The 17,023-nt window shown below is 33.0% G+C and overlaps 4 long non-coding RNA genes across 4 annotated transcripts; all 4 read right to left on the minus strand.

Moving 5' to 3' along the window:
• Positions 1-571: 571 nt before the first annotated feature.
• LOC124458408 lies at positions 572-4,593 on the minus strand. Its single transcript, XR_006953158.1, has 2 exons — positions 4,480-4,593; positions 572-750 (listed from the first exon to the last, which is right to left on the minus strand). It is a non-coding gene; the product is annotated as an uncharacterized LOC124458408 (long non-coding RNA).
• LOC124458409 lies at positions 3,529-4,047 on the minus strand. Its single transcript, XR_006953159.1, has 2 exons — positions 4,012-4,047; positions 3,529-3,831 (listed from the first exon to the last, which is right to left on the minus strand). It is a non-coding gene; the product is annotated as an uncharacterized LOC124458409 (long non-coding RNA).
• A 1,855-nt stretch (positions 4,594-6,448) lies between the features above and the next one.
• LOC124458423 lies at positions 6,449-10,519 on the minus strand. The gene is made up of 2 exons (XR_006953175.1): positions 10,406-10,519; positions 6,449-6,627 (listed from the first exon to the last, which is right to left on the minus strand). It is a non-coding gene; the product is annotated as an uncharacterized LOC124458423 (long non-coding RNA).
• A 1,862-nt stretch (positions 10,520-12,381) lies between these two features.
• On the minus strand, positions 12,382-16,453 carry LOC124458400. Its single transcript, XR_006953152.1, has 2 exons — positions 16,328-16,453; positions 12,382-12,560 (listed from the first exon to the last, which is right to left on the minus strand). It is a non-coding gene; the product is annotated as an uncharacterized LOC124458400 (long non-coding RNA).
• Between the last annotated feature and the right edge of the window lie 570 nt (positions 16,454-17,023).

Below are 17,023 nucleotides of genomic sequence, written 5' to 3' on the forward strand. Positions count from 1 at the left end.
CAATGTCAAACATGCACTATTTTTGTCCTTTCTTCTGATAAGCTCTTCATCCTTCTGTAAAGCTTTTTCTATCTGCTAATTAAGACGAGCATGTTATCTACTTTGAGTTATCCTTGTGCTGGGATTCAATTCACTTGTATTTGGTGAGAATGTGTCTTGAATCTTTATATTGCTGTATTGCTATTGCAATTCAATATTCCTATTTATTGTCTTGCCACGTAGACTTTGAGTTATCTTTGTGCTGGGATTTAATTCATTTGAATTAGCTTTGTGGTCAGTAAAATCGCAATGCAAACGCTTAGTCTTCGGCATTTAGTTTTCTTGTAAAGATAACTTATGTCTTATATCTGTCTCAGCTTTGATTGTTAGTATCTCTGGAATATCTTGTCATGTTGTAGTTGTATTGCTAATTCGCTTCATTATTTTTATTTTGTCTTGCTTCGTATACTTTGAGTTATCCTTACGCTGGGATTTATATATCATTATATCCATATACAATTGGGTACATGAAAAGGCTTTATAAGGCTTGTTTCGTCGGTTTTCTTTGGGTGCTTTGCGTTTTGTTGTTTTGTTTTGTAGGTTAATTTGGGTTTCGTTATTGTTGGTCAATTTGGCTATATATATGTTGTTATATTCATTGCGGTATATATCTATCTGTGACTTTCTTGTAAGACTACTGCTTCATTTGTTGGTTGCTGGGACAAACTTTTATTTCCGATCTGATGTTCAGTTTGCAAAATATTTTCAAACCTTGTTTGCCTGTATTTTACAGTATTTTCGTGCAAGACAGTACAATGTTAGTGTGTATATTTACACTTCACTGGACAGAAACTAGAGAACTGGAAACCGCACAAACTAAATATTCATGCGAATTTAAACAAGCTTGGTACAGTAAAGACAAAATTTTATACACTCCTATATATATATATGCAAGGTGTATATACAATGTGCTCTCCGGGCTATCACCACAGTGCAATGGTGACTCCTGCACTTGGGACGCAGGACGTACAGTTACATATAACGAAAATAGTAATTATAAAAACCTAACAGGCAATGTCAAACATGCACTATTTTTGTGCTTTTTTTCTGATAAGCTCTTCATCCTTCTGTAAAGCTTTTTCTATCTGCTAATTAAGACGAGCATGTTATCTATAGCAGTTTAGCCAAAATTGTGAGGATTCCTTTCCAGCTTCAAGTTGTAAATAAAGCTCCAATATACAAAAGCAATTGTCCATGTTCCATTTTACTTTAATCCTTCGTTACGCTCTATGTGATGATTTACTTATTCTTGAATAATTAAAACCATTCTTCTATATAAAACATCGATAAGTCAATATTCGTTTCATTTCTTGATGATTCTCCTCGTGTCCTTTAGTTCCTATTCAGCTCTTCTATTTGTCCTCAGAGCACTATCCTCTTTATGTTGTTTGTTTCTTTGCCATTTAGTTTTCTTGTTTGGAAAACATATGTCTTATATGTTTCTCAGCTTTGATCTATCTTCTTGTTGTATTTCTTGCGTATTCTTATTTGTTTCTTTTGTACTTTAGTTTTATTTAGTTTATGGTCAGTAAAATCGCAATGCAAACGCTTAGTCTTTGGAGAGAAATGAAAACAGACTAAACATGCTTGCGAATTTAAACAAGCTTGGTACAGTAAACACAAATTTTTTTATACACTCTTATATATATATATATATATATATATAAGCAAGGTGTATATACAACGTGCTCTCCTGGCTATCACCACAGTGCAATGTTGACTCCTGCAGTTGAGACACAGGACGTACGTTTATATAAAACGAAAATAGTAATTATAAAACCTAACAGGCAATGTCAAACATGCACAAGTAAAATATGACTCCAGTCATTGAGTCAAATCATTTGATTTTTTTGTGTTTAGAGAACAATTCTAGACTTGGGAAACCAAAACCATAGAACTTGTTTAGAAACAAAACCAAATCCACTTTGCTCCCTCAATTACAATGAAATCCTAACATCATTCGCTGTGTCCAGATGCTCAATGGTGATTTATCACAGGCAATAGCCGCAATACATGTAAAACTGTTAAATTCTCATCTCGTTGCTAATTTGGAACTCAAGCAGCAGAGCTTTTTATTTATTTTCTTCCCATAAGGCCATGCATAACTACTTATAGATCGACAAAATCTCCTAGATTATTCTTAATGTGAAGATATGATTCCTGGCACGTCCACAAAAAAAACTAGGACAGTATAGCAGTGAGATATAAAACAAACTAACCACTTGCTTGTATTTCTATAACATAGGCATGGTAAAAATTTGCTTTCAATGCATTCATACAACTGTGTTTTGAAGATTTCTCACCGAACATTTTGACTTTTTTCAATGTTTATTTATTATCGTTTCGTCCCCTGGACACAAAGGCCCTGCAAAAGGGTAATGGTCATGCCAATGTTTTACCATATCTGCCTTTATCTGGATTGTCTACCTTTCATCACAAGTATAATGACAAAATTTTAAAAGAGCTACAACAAACTACAAAAATAAAACAACGGATTAACTACAAATACATGTTATGTATTGAGAAATTTGCCAAGAAAAACTTCACACATATGGTAAAATATTGTTTTAACTATTTTCTGTTGTTGACGCTGAAAGATGTATCACCAAACCAACATTAAGGAAAATATGTTTAATCACGAAATGCCGTTCTGTAGAATATTCAAGGATCAATAAGGCTGAATACAATGAAGTTTTGAAGTGTAATATTATATGTTGATAAATTACATCTAGACTGTATATAAATTGATAGAATACATCTTCCATTTACGAAAATTTAGCACGAGCCAAACGTTGATGACATCTGCTGTTAACAATATTAATCAATAAAAATTGTGCAAGTGATTATACATCATCCATATTTTACTGTGCTTTAATCTATTGGAAAACTATTGTGAGTCATTGTTGGACTCACGAACCCTCAGAATAAAAACTCTTGGTTGTACTCAGACAGAGGAGATAAGTTTTGCTCATACTTATTGATATTATTATTAAGACACTTATCTACTTTAACATTTACACCTTGATTAATAAATTGTTTGAGAAATATAACTGGTTCACACTATCTTTGTTGCGTGTGGAAATAGAACCAAAATTAATAGTTATTCTTTCGGGACCGACAAATATGGAAACTATCCTAGAAGGAACCAACAAATAAAAGTTGACAGTTTTTTCTTTCGCTGGTGGAACAAAATACATAAAGACAAAGACGACAGCTGCGAATGAAACGGTGATGATTAGAGTGGTGGTAACAGTGGTAATAACAATAACGGCAACAGAGGTGATGAGTTTGTAGTTGAGAGTGATATCGTTGAATGTGGGTGAAGGCTATTTCAGATATGGTAGAGCACCTTGTGCCCAGGCCCTTCTTTTCCTGACATGCACGTGAGTAAATGATATTCTCAAATCTTTTGATTGAATCTTGTTCAGAAAAGCTAACTTCTCGCTTATTTTTCAATACAAACACCATGAGCTTTGTTATAAAGAAGAATAACGCTTCAAAAGTATGTACTTTGCTTTGGATCCGGTGTTAAATATTGTAAATATAAATACATATATTATATAAATATCTAAATTATATCACGTATAATTTCATCTATATTATATTGTATTAATATTTATTTATTTTACATTCTGTTTGTAACAGAACCTTGCTGAAATTTCAGCACGACAAACAGGCTGAAACTAAGCCCGGGTTGAAATTGCTCCATGTAATTGTCCTCTTAGCATCATAAAAAACTACTTGATGGCTTTTTCAAAAATTGAGGAGACGGCTCATCTTCAGTCGTGTTTTCTGTAATCAAGGAATAGATAAAAAGCAAGCCTAAATGTGTGTTTCTTGATATCAAAATCAAACTTAAGCTTTAATAATCCATAGAAATCAAATATTTATCTTCTTCACATGTAATTCTTATATCTCTTTGACATTTACCAAACTGAAAGCAAACATGTGTTTATTAATTGACTTACTTACTGAAATATCTATTGTAACGGCCTTTCAGGATTTGCCACGTTCTTCCTTCAATGATCTAGAGAAATTTAGATCAGGCAAATTATATCAAAGTGCTGATCCCATTTTACGAAATAATCGTCAATGCATTACATTTTCTTTCGCCATTTTTTTCCAAAAGTTGTTGCCGTACACTTTTCTTTAATGTTCTTTTATGTACGTTAACAACTTTTGATCTTCCTCCGCTGTGTAATTCCTTAAAAAAATGAAATAAATTTGACACCATTTATGATTGTAACAATTTGCCTAATAATTGAATATTTAAATAGTTACTTAACACCAAACAGTCGAGTGAACAAATGATCATTCAAAATGAATAAGTAACAAAACCATAGATGTATTGAAAAATGTGCATTGACTAGGTTTATTTTTTGTTCCATGAAATCGTTAAAGTCTTCCCAAGGAAATAATACAATGTTTGTTGGTTCAAACCTTGTTTGCCTGTATTTTACAGTATTTTCGTGCAAGACAGTACAATGTTAGTGTGTATATTCACACTTCACTGGACAGAAACTAAAGAACTCGAAACCGCACAGACTAAACATGCATGCGAATTTAAACAAGCTTGGTACAGTAAAGACAAAAGTTTTATACACTCCTATATATATATATATATATATATATATACATATATACAACGTACTCTCCGGCTATCACCACAGTGCAATGGTGACTCCTGCACTTGGGACACAGGACGTACGGTTATATATAACGAAAATAGTAATTATAAAAACCTAACAGGCAATGTCAAACATGCACTATTTTTGTCCTTTCTTCTGATAAGCTCTTCATCCTTCTGTAAAGCTTTTTCTATCTGCTAATTAAGACGAGCATGTTATCTACTTTGAGTTATCCTTGTGCTGGGATTCAATTCACTTGTATTTGGTGAGAATGTGTCTTGAATCTTTATATTCAATCATCTTTATGTTCAGTAAAATCGTAATGCAAAGGCTTAGTCTTTGGCATTTACTTTTCTTGTTGGGATAACGTAGCTCTTATATCTGTCTCAGCTTTGATTGTTAGTATCTCTGGAATATCTTGTCATGTTGTAGTTGTATTGTTAATTCGCTTCATTATTTTTTTGTCTTGCTTCGTAGACTTTGAGTTATCTTTGTGCTGGGATTTAATTCGTTTGTATTAACTTTATGGTCAGTAAAATCGCAATGAAACACTTAGTCTTTGGCATTTAGTTTTCTTGTAGGGATAACCTATGTCTTATATCTGTCTCAGCTTTGATTTTTAGTATCTCTGGAACGTCTTCTCTTGCTGTATTGCTATTGCAATTCAATATTCCTATTTATTGTCTTGCCACGTAGACTTTGAGTTATCTTTGTGCTGGGATTTAATTCGTTTGAATTAGCTTTGTGGTCAGTAAAATCGCAATGCAAACGCTTAGTCTTCGGCATTTAGTTTTCTTGTAAAGATAACTTATGTCTTATATTTGTTTCAGCTTCGATTGTTAGTATCTCTGGAACGTGTTGTCGTGCTGTATTGCTATTGCGATTCAATATTCTTATTTTGTTTTCTTGCTTCGTAGGCTTTGAGTTATCCTTGTGCTGGGATTTAATTCACTTGTATTTGGTGAGAATGTGTCTTGAATCTTTATATTCAATCAATAGCTTTATGTTCAGTAAAATCGCAATGCAAAGGCTTAGTCTTTGGCATTTGCTTTTCTTGTTGGGATAACCTAGCTCTTATATCTGTCTCAGCTTTGATTGTTAGTATCTCTGGAACGTCTTCTCATGTTGTATTTCAATTGCGATTCATTATTCTTATTTTGTTGTCTTGCCTCGTAGACTTTGAGTTATCTTTGTGCTGGGATTTAATTCGTTTGTATTAGCTTTATGGTCAGGAAAATCGCAATACAAAGGCTTAGTCTTCGGCATTTAGTTTTCTTGTAGGGATAACCTATGTCTTATATCTGTCTCAGCTTTGATTGTTAGTATCTCTGGAACGTCTTCTCGTGCTGTATTGCTATTGCAATTCAATATTCTTATTTTGTTTTCTTGCTTCGTAGACTTTGAGTTATCCTTGTGCTGGGATTTAATTCACTTGTATTTGGTGAGAATGTGTCTTGAATCTTTATATTCAATCATCTTTATGTTCAGTAAAATCGCAATGCAAAGGCTTAGTCTTTGGCATTTACTTTTCTTGTTGGGATAACCTAGCTCTTATATCTGTCTCAGCTTTGATTGTTAGTATCTCTGGAATATCTTGTCATGTTGTAGTTGTATTGCTAATTCGCTTCATTATTTTTATTTTGTCTTGCTTCGTATACTTTGAGTTATCCTTACGCTGGGATTTATATATCATTATATCCATATACAATTGGGTACATGAAAAGGCTTTATAAGGCTTGTTTCGTCGGTTTTCTTTGGGTGCTTTGCGTTTTGTTGTTTTGTTTTGTAGGTTAATTTGGGTTTCGTTATTGTTGGTCAATTTGGCTATATATATGTTGTTATATTCATTGCGGTATATATCTATCTGTGACTTTCTTGTAAGACTACTGCTTCATTTGTTGGTTGCTGGGACAAACTTTTATTTCCGATCTGATGTTCAGTTTGCAAAATATTTTCAAACCTTGTTTGCCTGTATTTTACAGTATTTTCGTGCAAGACAGTACAATGTTAGTGTGTATATTTACACTTCACTGGACAGAAACTAGAGAACTGGAAACCGCACAAACTAAATATTCATGCGAATTTAAACAAGCTTGGTACAGTAAAGACAAAATTTTATACACTCCTATATATATATATGCAAGGTGTATATACAATGTGCTCTCCGGGCTATCACCACAGTGCAATGGTGACTCCTGCACTTGGGACACAGGACGTACAGTTACATATAACGAAAATAGTAATTATAAAACCTAACAGGCAATGTCAAACATGCACTATTTTTGTGCTTTTTTCTGATAAGCTCTTCATCCTTCTGTAAAGCTTTTTCTATCTGCTAATTAAGACGAGCATGTTATCTATAGCAGTTTAGCCAAAATTGTGAGGATTCCTTTCCAGCTTCAAGTTGTAAATAAAGCTCCAATATACAAAAGCAATTGTCCATGTTCCATTTTACTTTAATCCTTCGTTACGCTCTATGTGATGATTTACTTATTCTTGAATAATTAAAACCATTCTTCTATATAAAACATCGATAAGTCAATATTCGTTTCATTTCTTGATGATTCTCCTCGTGTCCTTTAGTTCCTATTCAGCTCTTCTATTTGTCCTCAGAGCACTATCCTCTTTATGTTGTTTGTTTCTTTGCCATTTAGTTTTCTTGTTTGGAAAACATATGTCTTATATGTTTCTCAGCTTTGATTGTTAGTATCTCTGGAACGTCTTCTCATGTTGTATTTCTATTGCGATTCATTATTCTTATTTTGTTGTCTTGCTTCGTAGACTTTGAGTTATCTTTGTGCTGGGATTTAATTCGTTTGTATTAGCTTTATGGTCAGTAAAATCGCAATGCAAACGCTTAGTCTTTGAGAGAAATGAAAACAGACTAAACATGCTTGCGAATTTAAACAAGCTTGGTACAGTAAACACAAATTTTTATACACTCTTATATATATATATATATATATATATAAGCAAGGTGTATATACAACGTGCTCTCCTGGCTATCACCACAGTGCAATGTTGACTCCTGCAGTTGAGACACAGGACGTACGTTTATATAAAACGAAAATAGTAATTATAAAACCTAACAGGCAATGTCAAACATGCACAAGTAAAATATGACTCCAGTCATTGAGTCAAATCATTTGATTTTTTTGTGTTTAGAGAACAATTCTAGACTTGGGAAACCAAAACCATAGAACTTGTTTAGAAACAAAACCAAATCCACTTTGCTCCCTCAATTACAATGAAATCCTAACATCATTCGCTGTGTCCAGATGCTCAATGGTGATTTATCACAGGCAATAGCCGCAATACATGTAAAACTGTTAAATTCTCATCTCGTTGCTAATTTGGAACTCAAGCAGCAGAGCTTTTATTTATTTTCTTCCCATAAGGCCATGCATAACTACTTATAGATCGACAAAATCTCCTAGATTATTCTTAATGTGAAGATATGATTCCTGGCACGTCCACAAAAAACTAGGACAGTATAGCAGTGAGATATAAAACAAACTAACCACTTGCTTGTATTTCTATAACATAGGCATGGTAAAAAATTTGCTTTCAATGCATTCATACAACTGTGTTTTGAAGATTTCTCACCGAACATTTTGACTTTTTCAATGTTTATTTATTATCGTTTCGTCCCTGGACACAAAGGCCCTGCAAAGGGTAATGGTCATGCCAATGTTTTACCATATCTGCCTTTATCTGGATTGTCTACCTTTCATCACAAGTATAATGACAAAATTTTAAAAGAGCTACAACAAACTACAAAAATAAAACAACGGATTAACTACAAATACATGTTATGTATTGAGAAATTTGCCAAGAAAAACTTCACACATATGGTAAAATATTGTTTTAACTATTTTCTGTTGTTGACGCTGAAAGATGTATCACCAAACCAACATTAAGGAAAATATGTTTAATCACGAAATGCCGTTCTGTAGAATATTCAAGGATCAATAAGGCTGAATACAATGAAGTTTTGAAGTGTAATATTATATGTTGATAAATTACATCTAGACTGTATATAAATTGATAGAATACATCTTCCATTTACGAAAATTTAGCACGAGCCAAACGTTGATGACATCTGCTGTTAACAATATTAATCAATAAAAATTGTGCAAGTGATTATACATCATCCATATTTTACTGTGCTTTAATCTATTGGAAAACTATTGTGAGTCATTGTTGGACTCACGAACCCTCAGAATAAAAACTCTTGGTTGTACTCAGACAGAGGAGATAAGTTTTGCTCATACTTATTGATATTATTATTAAGACACTTATCTACTTTAACATTTACACCTTGATTAATAAATTGTTTGAGAAATATAACTGGTTCACACTATCTTTGTTGCGTGTGGAAATAGAACCAAAATTAATAGTTATTCTTTCGGGACCGACAAATATGGAAACTATCCTAGAAGGAACCAACAAATAAAAGTTGACAGTTTTTTCTTTCGCTGGTGGAACAAAATACATAAAGACAAAGACGACAGCTGCGAATGAAACGGTGATGATTAGAGTGGTGGTAACAGTGGTAATAACAATAACGGCAACAGAGGTGATGAGTTTGTAGTTGAGAGTGATATCGTTGAATGTGGGTGAAGGCTATTTCAGATATGGTAGAGCACCTTGTGCCCAGGCCCTTCTTTTCCTGACATGCACGTGAGTAAATGATATTCTCAAATCTTTTGATTGAATCTTGTTCAGAAAAGCTAACTTCTCGCTTATTTTCAATACAAACACCATGAGCTTTGTTATAAAAGAAGAATAACGCTTCAAAAGTATGTACTTTGCTTTGGATCCGGTGTTAAATATTGTAAATATAAATACATATATTATATAAATATCTAAATTATATCACGTATAATTTCATCTATATTATATTGTATTAATATTTATTTATTTTACATTCTGTTTGTAACAGAACCTTGCTGAAATTTCAGCACGACAAACAGGCTGAAACTAAGCCCGGGTTGAAATTGCTCCATGTAATTGTCCTCTTAGCATCATAAAAACTACTTGATGGCTTTTCAAAATTGAGGAGACGGCTCATCTTCAGTCGTGTTTTCTGTAATCAAGGAATAGATAAAAGCAAGCCTAAATGTGTGTTTCTTGATATCAAAATCAAACTTAAGCTTTAATAATCCATAGAAATCAAATATTTATCTTCTTCACATGTAATTCTTATATCTCTTTGACATTTACCAAACTGAAAGCAAACATGTGTTTATTAATTGACTTACTTACTGAAATATCTATTGTAACGGCCTTTCAGGATTTGCCACGTTCTTCCTTCAATGATCTAGAGAAATTTAGATCAGGCAAATTATATCAAAGTGCTGATCCCATTTTACGAAATAATCGTCAATGCATTACATTTTCTTTCGCCATTTTTTTTCCAAAAGTTGTTGCCGTACACTTTTCTTTAATGTTCTTTTATGTACGTTAACAACTTTTGATCTTCCTCCGCTGTGTAATTCCTTAAAAAAATGAAATAAATTTGACACCATTTATGATTGTAACAATTTGCCTAATAATTGAATATTTAAATAGTTACTTAACACCAAACAGTCGAGTGAACAAATGATCATTCAAAATGAATAAGTAACAAAACCATAGATGTATTGAAAAATGTGCATTGACTAGGTTTATTTTTTTGTTCCATGAAATCGTTAAAGTCTTCCCAAGGAAATAATACAATGTTTGTTGGTTCAAACCTTGTTTGCCTGTATTTTACAGTATTTTCGTGCAAGACAGTACAATGTTAGTGTGTATATTCACACTTCACTGGACAGAAACTAAAGAACTCGAAACCGCACAGACTAAACATGCATGCGAATTTAAACAAGCTTGGTACAGTAAAGACAAAAGTTTTTATACACTCCTATATATATATATATATATATATATATAAAGGTGTATATACAACGTACTCTCCGGCTATCACCACAGTGCAATGGTGACTCCTGCACTTGGGACACAGGACGTACCGTTATATATAACGAAAATAGTAATTATAAAAACCTAACAGGCAATGTCAAACATGCACTATTTTTGTCCTTTCTTCTGATAAGCTCTTCATCCTTCTGTAAAGCTTTTTCTATCTGCTAATTAAGACGAGCATGTTATCTACTTTGAGTTATCCTTGTGCTGGGATTCAATTCACTTGTATTTGGTGAGAATGTGTCTTGAATCTTTATATTCAATCATCTTTATGTTCAGTAAAATCGTAATGCAAAGGCTTAGTCTTTGGCATTTACTTTTCTTGTTGGGATAACGTAGCTCTTATATCTGTCTCAGCTTTGATTGTTAGTATCTCTGGAATATCTTGTCATGTTGTAGTTGTATTGTTAATTCGCTTCATTATTTTTTTTTGTCTTGCTTCGTAGACTTTGAGTTATCTTTGTGCTGGGATTTAATTCGTTTGTATTAACTTTATGGTCAGTAAAATCGCAATGAAACACTTAGTCTTTGGCATTTAGTTTTCTTGTAGGGATAACCTATGTCTTATATCTGTCTCAGCTTTGATTTTTAGTATCTCTGGAACGTCTTCTCTTGTTGTATTGCTATTTCAATTCAATATTCCTATTTATTGTCTTGCCACGTAGACTTTGAGTTATCTTTGTGCTGGGATTTAATTCGTTTGAATTAGCTTTGTGGTCAGTAAAATCGCAATGCAAACGCTTAGTCTTCGGCATTTAGTTTTCTTGTAAAGATAACTTATGTCTTATATTTGTTTCAGCTTCGATTGTTAGTATCTCTGGAACGTGTTGTCGTGCTGTATTGCTATTGCGATTCAATATTCTTATTTTGTTTTCTTGCTTCGTAGGCTTTGAGTTATCCTTGTGCTGGGATTTAATTCACTTGTATTTGGTGAGAATGTGTCTTGAATCTTTATATTCAATCAATAGCTTTATGTTCAGTAAAATCGCAATGCAAAGGCTTAGTCTTTGGCATTTGCTTTTCTTGTTGGGATAACCTAGCTCTTATATCTGTCTCAGCTTTGATTGTTAGTATCTCTGGAACGTCTTCTCATGTTGTATTTCAATTGCGATTCATTATTCTTATTTTGTTGTCTTGCCTCGTAGACTTTGAGTTATCTTTGTGCTGGGATTTAATTCGTTTGTATTAGCTTTATGGTCAGGAAAATCGCAATACAAAGGCTTAGTCTTCGGCATTTAGTTTTCTTGTAGGGATAACCTATGTCTTATATCTGTCTCAGCTTTGATTGTTAGTATCTCTGGAACGTCTTCTCGTGCTGTATTGCTATTGCAATTCAATATTCTTATTTTGTTTTCTTGCTTCGTAGACTTTGAGTTATCCTTGTGCTGGGATTTAATTCACTTGTATTTGGTGAGAATGTGTCTTGAATCTTTATATTCAATCATCTTTATGTTCAGTAAAATCGCAATGCAAAGGCTTAGTCTTTGGCATTTACTTTTCTTGTTGGGATAACCTAGCTCTTATATCTGTCTCAGCTTTGATTGTTAGTATCTCTGGAATATCTTGTCATGTTGTAGTTGTATTGCTAATTCGCTTCATTATTTTTATTTTGTCTTGCTTCGTATACTTTGAGTTATCCTTACGCTGGGATTTATATATCATTATATCCATATACAATTGGGTACATGAAAAGGCTTTATAAGGCTTGTTTCGTCGGTTTTCTTTGGGTGCTTTGCGTTTTGTTGTTTTGTTTTGTAGGTTAATTTGGGTTTCGTTATTGTTGGTCAATTTGGCTATATATATGTTGTTATATTCATTGCGGTATATATCTATCTGTGACTTTCTTGTAAGACTACTGCTTCATTTGTTGGTTGCTGGGACAAACTTTTATTTCCGATCTGATGTTCAGTTTGCAAAATATTTTCAAACCTTGTTTGCCTGTATTTTACAGTATTTTCGTGCAAGACAGTACAATGTTAGTGTGTATATTTACACTTCACTGGACAGAAACTAGAGAACTGGAAACCGCACAAACTAAATATTCATGCGAATTTAAACAAGCTTGGTACAGTAAAGACAAAATTTTATACACTCCTATATATATATATGCAAGGTGTATATACAATGTGCTCTCCGGGCTATCACCACAGTGCAATGGTGACTCCTGCACTTGGGACGCGGGACGTACAGTTACATATAACGAAAATAGTAATTATAAAAACCTAACAGGCAATGTCAAACATGCACTATTTTTGTGCTTTTTTTCTGATAAGCTCTTCATCCTTCTGTAAAGCTTTTTCTATCTGCTAATTAAGACGAGCATGTTATCTATAGCAGTTTAGCCAAAATTGTGAGGATTCCTTTCCAGCTTCAAGTTGTAAATAAAGCTCCAATATACAAAAGCAATTGTCCATGTTCCATTTTACTTTAATCCTTCGTTACGCTCTATGTGATGATTTACTTATTCTTGAATAATTAAAACCATTCTTCTATATAAAACATCGATAAGTCAATATTCGTTTCATTTCTTGATGATTCTCCTCGTGTCCTTTAGTTCCTATTCAGCTCTTCTATTTGTCCTCGCAGAGCACTATCCTCTTTATGTTGTTTGTTTCTTTGCCATTTAGTTTTCTTGTTTGGAAAACATATGTCTTATATGTTTCTCAGCTTTGATTGTTAGTATCTCTGGAACGTCTTCTCATGTTGTATTTCTATTGCGATTCATTATTCTTATTTTGTTGTCTTGCTTCGTAGACTTTGAGTTATCTTTGTGCTGGGATTTAATTCGTTTGTATTAGCTTTATGGTCAGTAAAATCGCAATGCAAACGCTTAGTCTTTGGAGAGAAATGAAAACAGACTAAACATGCTTGCGAATTTAAACAAGCTTGGTACAGTAAACACAAATTTTTTATACACTCTATATATATATATATATATATAAGCAAGGTGTATACAATGCTCTCCTGGCTATCACCACAGTGCAATGTTGACTCCTGCAGTTGAGACACAGGACGTACGTTTATATAAAACGAAAATAGTAATTATAAAACCTAACAGGCAATGTCAAACATGCACAAGTAAAATATGACTCCAGTCATTGAGTCAAATCATTTGATTTTTTTGTGTTTAGAGAACAATTCTAGACTTGGGAAACCAAAACCATAGAACTTGTTTAGAAACAAAACCAAATCCACTTTGCTCCCTCAATTACAATGAAATCCTAACATCATTCGCTGTGTCCAGATGCTCAATGGTGATTTATCACAGGCAATAGCCGCAATACATGTAAAACTGTTAAATTCTCATCTCGTTGCTAATTTGGAACTCAAGCAGCAGAGCTTTTTATTTATTTTCTTCCCATAAGGCCATGCATAACTACTTATAGATCGACAAAATCTCCTAGATTATTCTTAATGTGAAGATATGATTCCTGGCACGTCCACAAAAACTAGGACAGTATAGCAGTGAGATATAAAACAAACTAACCACTTGCTTGTATTTCTATAACATAGGCATGGTAAAAATTTGCTTTCAATGCATTCATACAACTGTGTTTTGAAGATTTCTCACCGAACATTTTTGACTTTTTTCAATGTTTATTTATTATCGTTTCGTCCCCTGGACACAAAGGCCCTGCAAAGGGTAATGGTCATGCCAATGTTTTACCATATCTGCCTTTATCTGGATTGTCTACCTTTCATCACAAGTATAATGACAAAATTTTAAAAGAGCTACAACAAACTACAAAAATAAAACAACGGATTAACTACAAATACATGTTATGTATTGAGAAATTTGCCAAGAAAAACTTCACACATATGGTAAAATATTGTTTTAACTATTTTCTGTTGTTGACGCTGAAAGATGTATCACCAAACCAACATTAAGGAAAATATGTTTAATCACGAAATGCCGTTCTGTAGAATATTCAAGGATCAATAAGGCTGAATACAATGAAGTTTTGAAGTGTAATATTATATGTTGATAAATTACATCTAGACTGTATATAAATTGATAGAATACATCTTCCATTTACGAAAATTTAGCACGAGCCAAACGTTGATGACATCTGCTGTTAACAATATTAATCAATAAAATTGTGCAAGTGATTATACATCATCCATATTTTACTGTGCTTTAATCTATTGGAAAACTATTGTGAGTCATTGTTGGACTCACGAACCCTCAGAATAAAACTCTTGGTTGTACTCAGACAGAGGAGATAAGTTTTGCTCATACTTATTGATATTATTATTAAGACACTTATCTACTTTAACATTTACACCTTGATTAATAAATTGTTTGAGAAATATAACTGGTTCACACTATCTTTGTTGCGTGTGGAAATAGAACCAAAATTAATAGTTATTCTTTCGGGACCGACAAATATGGAAACTATCCTAGAAGGAACCAACAAATAAAAGTTGACAGTTTTTTCTTTCGCTGGTGGAACAAAATACATAAAGACAAAGACGACAGCTGCGAATGAAACGGTGATGATTAGAGTGGTGGTAACAGTGGTAATAACAATAACGGCAACAGAGGTGATGAGTTTGTAGTTGAGAGTGATATCGTTGAATGTGGGTGAAGGCTATTTCAGATATGGTAGAGCACCTTGTGCCCAGGCCCTTCTTTCCTGACATGCACGTGAGTAAATGATATTCTCAAATCTTTTGATTGAATCTTGTTCAGAAAAGCTAACTTCTCGCTTATTTTTCAATACAAACACCATGAGCTTTGTTATAAAGAAGAATAACGCTTCAAAAGTATGTACTTTGCTTTGGATCCGGTGTTAAATATTGTAAATATAAATACATATATTATATAAATATCTAAATTATATCACGTATAATTTCATCTATATTATATTGTATTAATATTTATTTATTTTACATTCTGTTTGTAACAGAACCTTGCTGAAATTTCAGCACGACAAACAGGCTGAAACTAAGCCCGGGTTGAAATTGCTCCATGTAATTGTCCTCTTAGCATCATAAAAACTACTTGATGGCTTTTTCAAAATTGAGGAGACGGCTCATCTTCAGTCGTGTTTTCTGTAATCAAGGAATAGATAAAGCAAGCCTAAATGTGTGTTTCTTGATATCAAAATCAAACTTAAGCTTTAATAATCCATAGAAATCAAATATTTATCTTCTTCACATGTAATTCTTATATCTCTTTGACATTTACCAAACTGAAAGCAAACATGTGTTTATTAATTGACTTACTTACTGAAATATCTATTGTAACGGCCTTTCAGGATTTGCCACGTTCTTCCTTCAATGATCTAGAGAAATTTAGATCAGGCAAATTATATCAAAGTGCTGATCCCATTTTACGAAATAATCGTCAATGCATTACATTTTCTTTCATTTTTTCCAAAAGTTGTTGCCGTACACTTTTCTTTAATGTTCTTTTATGTACGTTAACAACTTTTGATCTTCCTCCGCTGTGTAATTCCTTAAAAAAATGAAATAAATTTGACACCATTTATGATTGTAACAATTTGCCTAATAATTGAATATTTAAATAGTTACTTAACACCAAACAGTCGAGTGAACAAATGATCATTCAAAATGAATAAGTAACAAAACCATAGATGTATTGAAAATGTGCATTGACTAGGTTTATTTTTTGTTCCATGAAATCGTTAAAGTCTTCCCAAGGAAATAATACAATGTTTGTTGGTTCAAACCTTGTTTGCCTGTATTTTACAGTATTTTCGTGCAAGACAGTACAATGTTAGTGTGTATATTCACACTTCACTGGACAGAAACTAAAGAACTCGAAACCGCACAGACTAAACATGCATGCGAATTTAAACAAGCTTGGTACAGTAAAGACAAAAGTTTTTATACACTCCTATATATATATATATATATATATATATGCAAGGTGTATATACAACGTACTCTCCCGGCTATCACCACAGTGCAATGGTGACTCCTGCACTTGGGACACAGGACGTACCGTTATATATAACGAAAATAGTAATTATAAAAACCTAACAGGCAATGTCAAACATGCACTATTTTTGTCCTTTCTTCTGATAAGCTCTTCATCCTTCTGTAAAGCTTTTTCTATCTGCTAATTAAGACGAGCATGTTATCTACTTTGAGTTATCCTTGTGCTGGGATTCAATTCACTTGTATTTGGTGAGAATGTGTCTTGAATCTTTATATTCAATCATCTTTATGTTCAGTAAAATCGTAATGCAAAGGCTTAGTCTTTGGCATTTACTTTCTTGTTGGGATAACGTAGCTCTTATATCTGTCTCAGCTTTGATTGTTAGTATCTCTGGAATATCTTGTCATGTTGTAGTTGTATTGTTAATTCCTTCATTATTTTTTGTCTTGCTTCGTAGACTTTGAGTTATCTTTGTGCTGGATTT

The sequence above is a fragment of the Xenia sp. Carnegie-2017 genome, unplaced genomic scaffold (assembly GCF_021976095.1).
Source record: "Xenia sp. Carnegie-2017 unplaced genomic scaffold, XeniaSp_v1 HiC_scaffold_6, whole genome shotgun sequence".
In the NCBI taxonomy this organism is placed as follows: Eukaryota; Metazoa; Cnidaria; class Anthozoa; order Malacalcyonacea; family Xeniidae; genus Xenia; species Xenia sp. Carnegie-2017.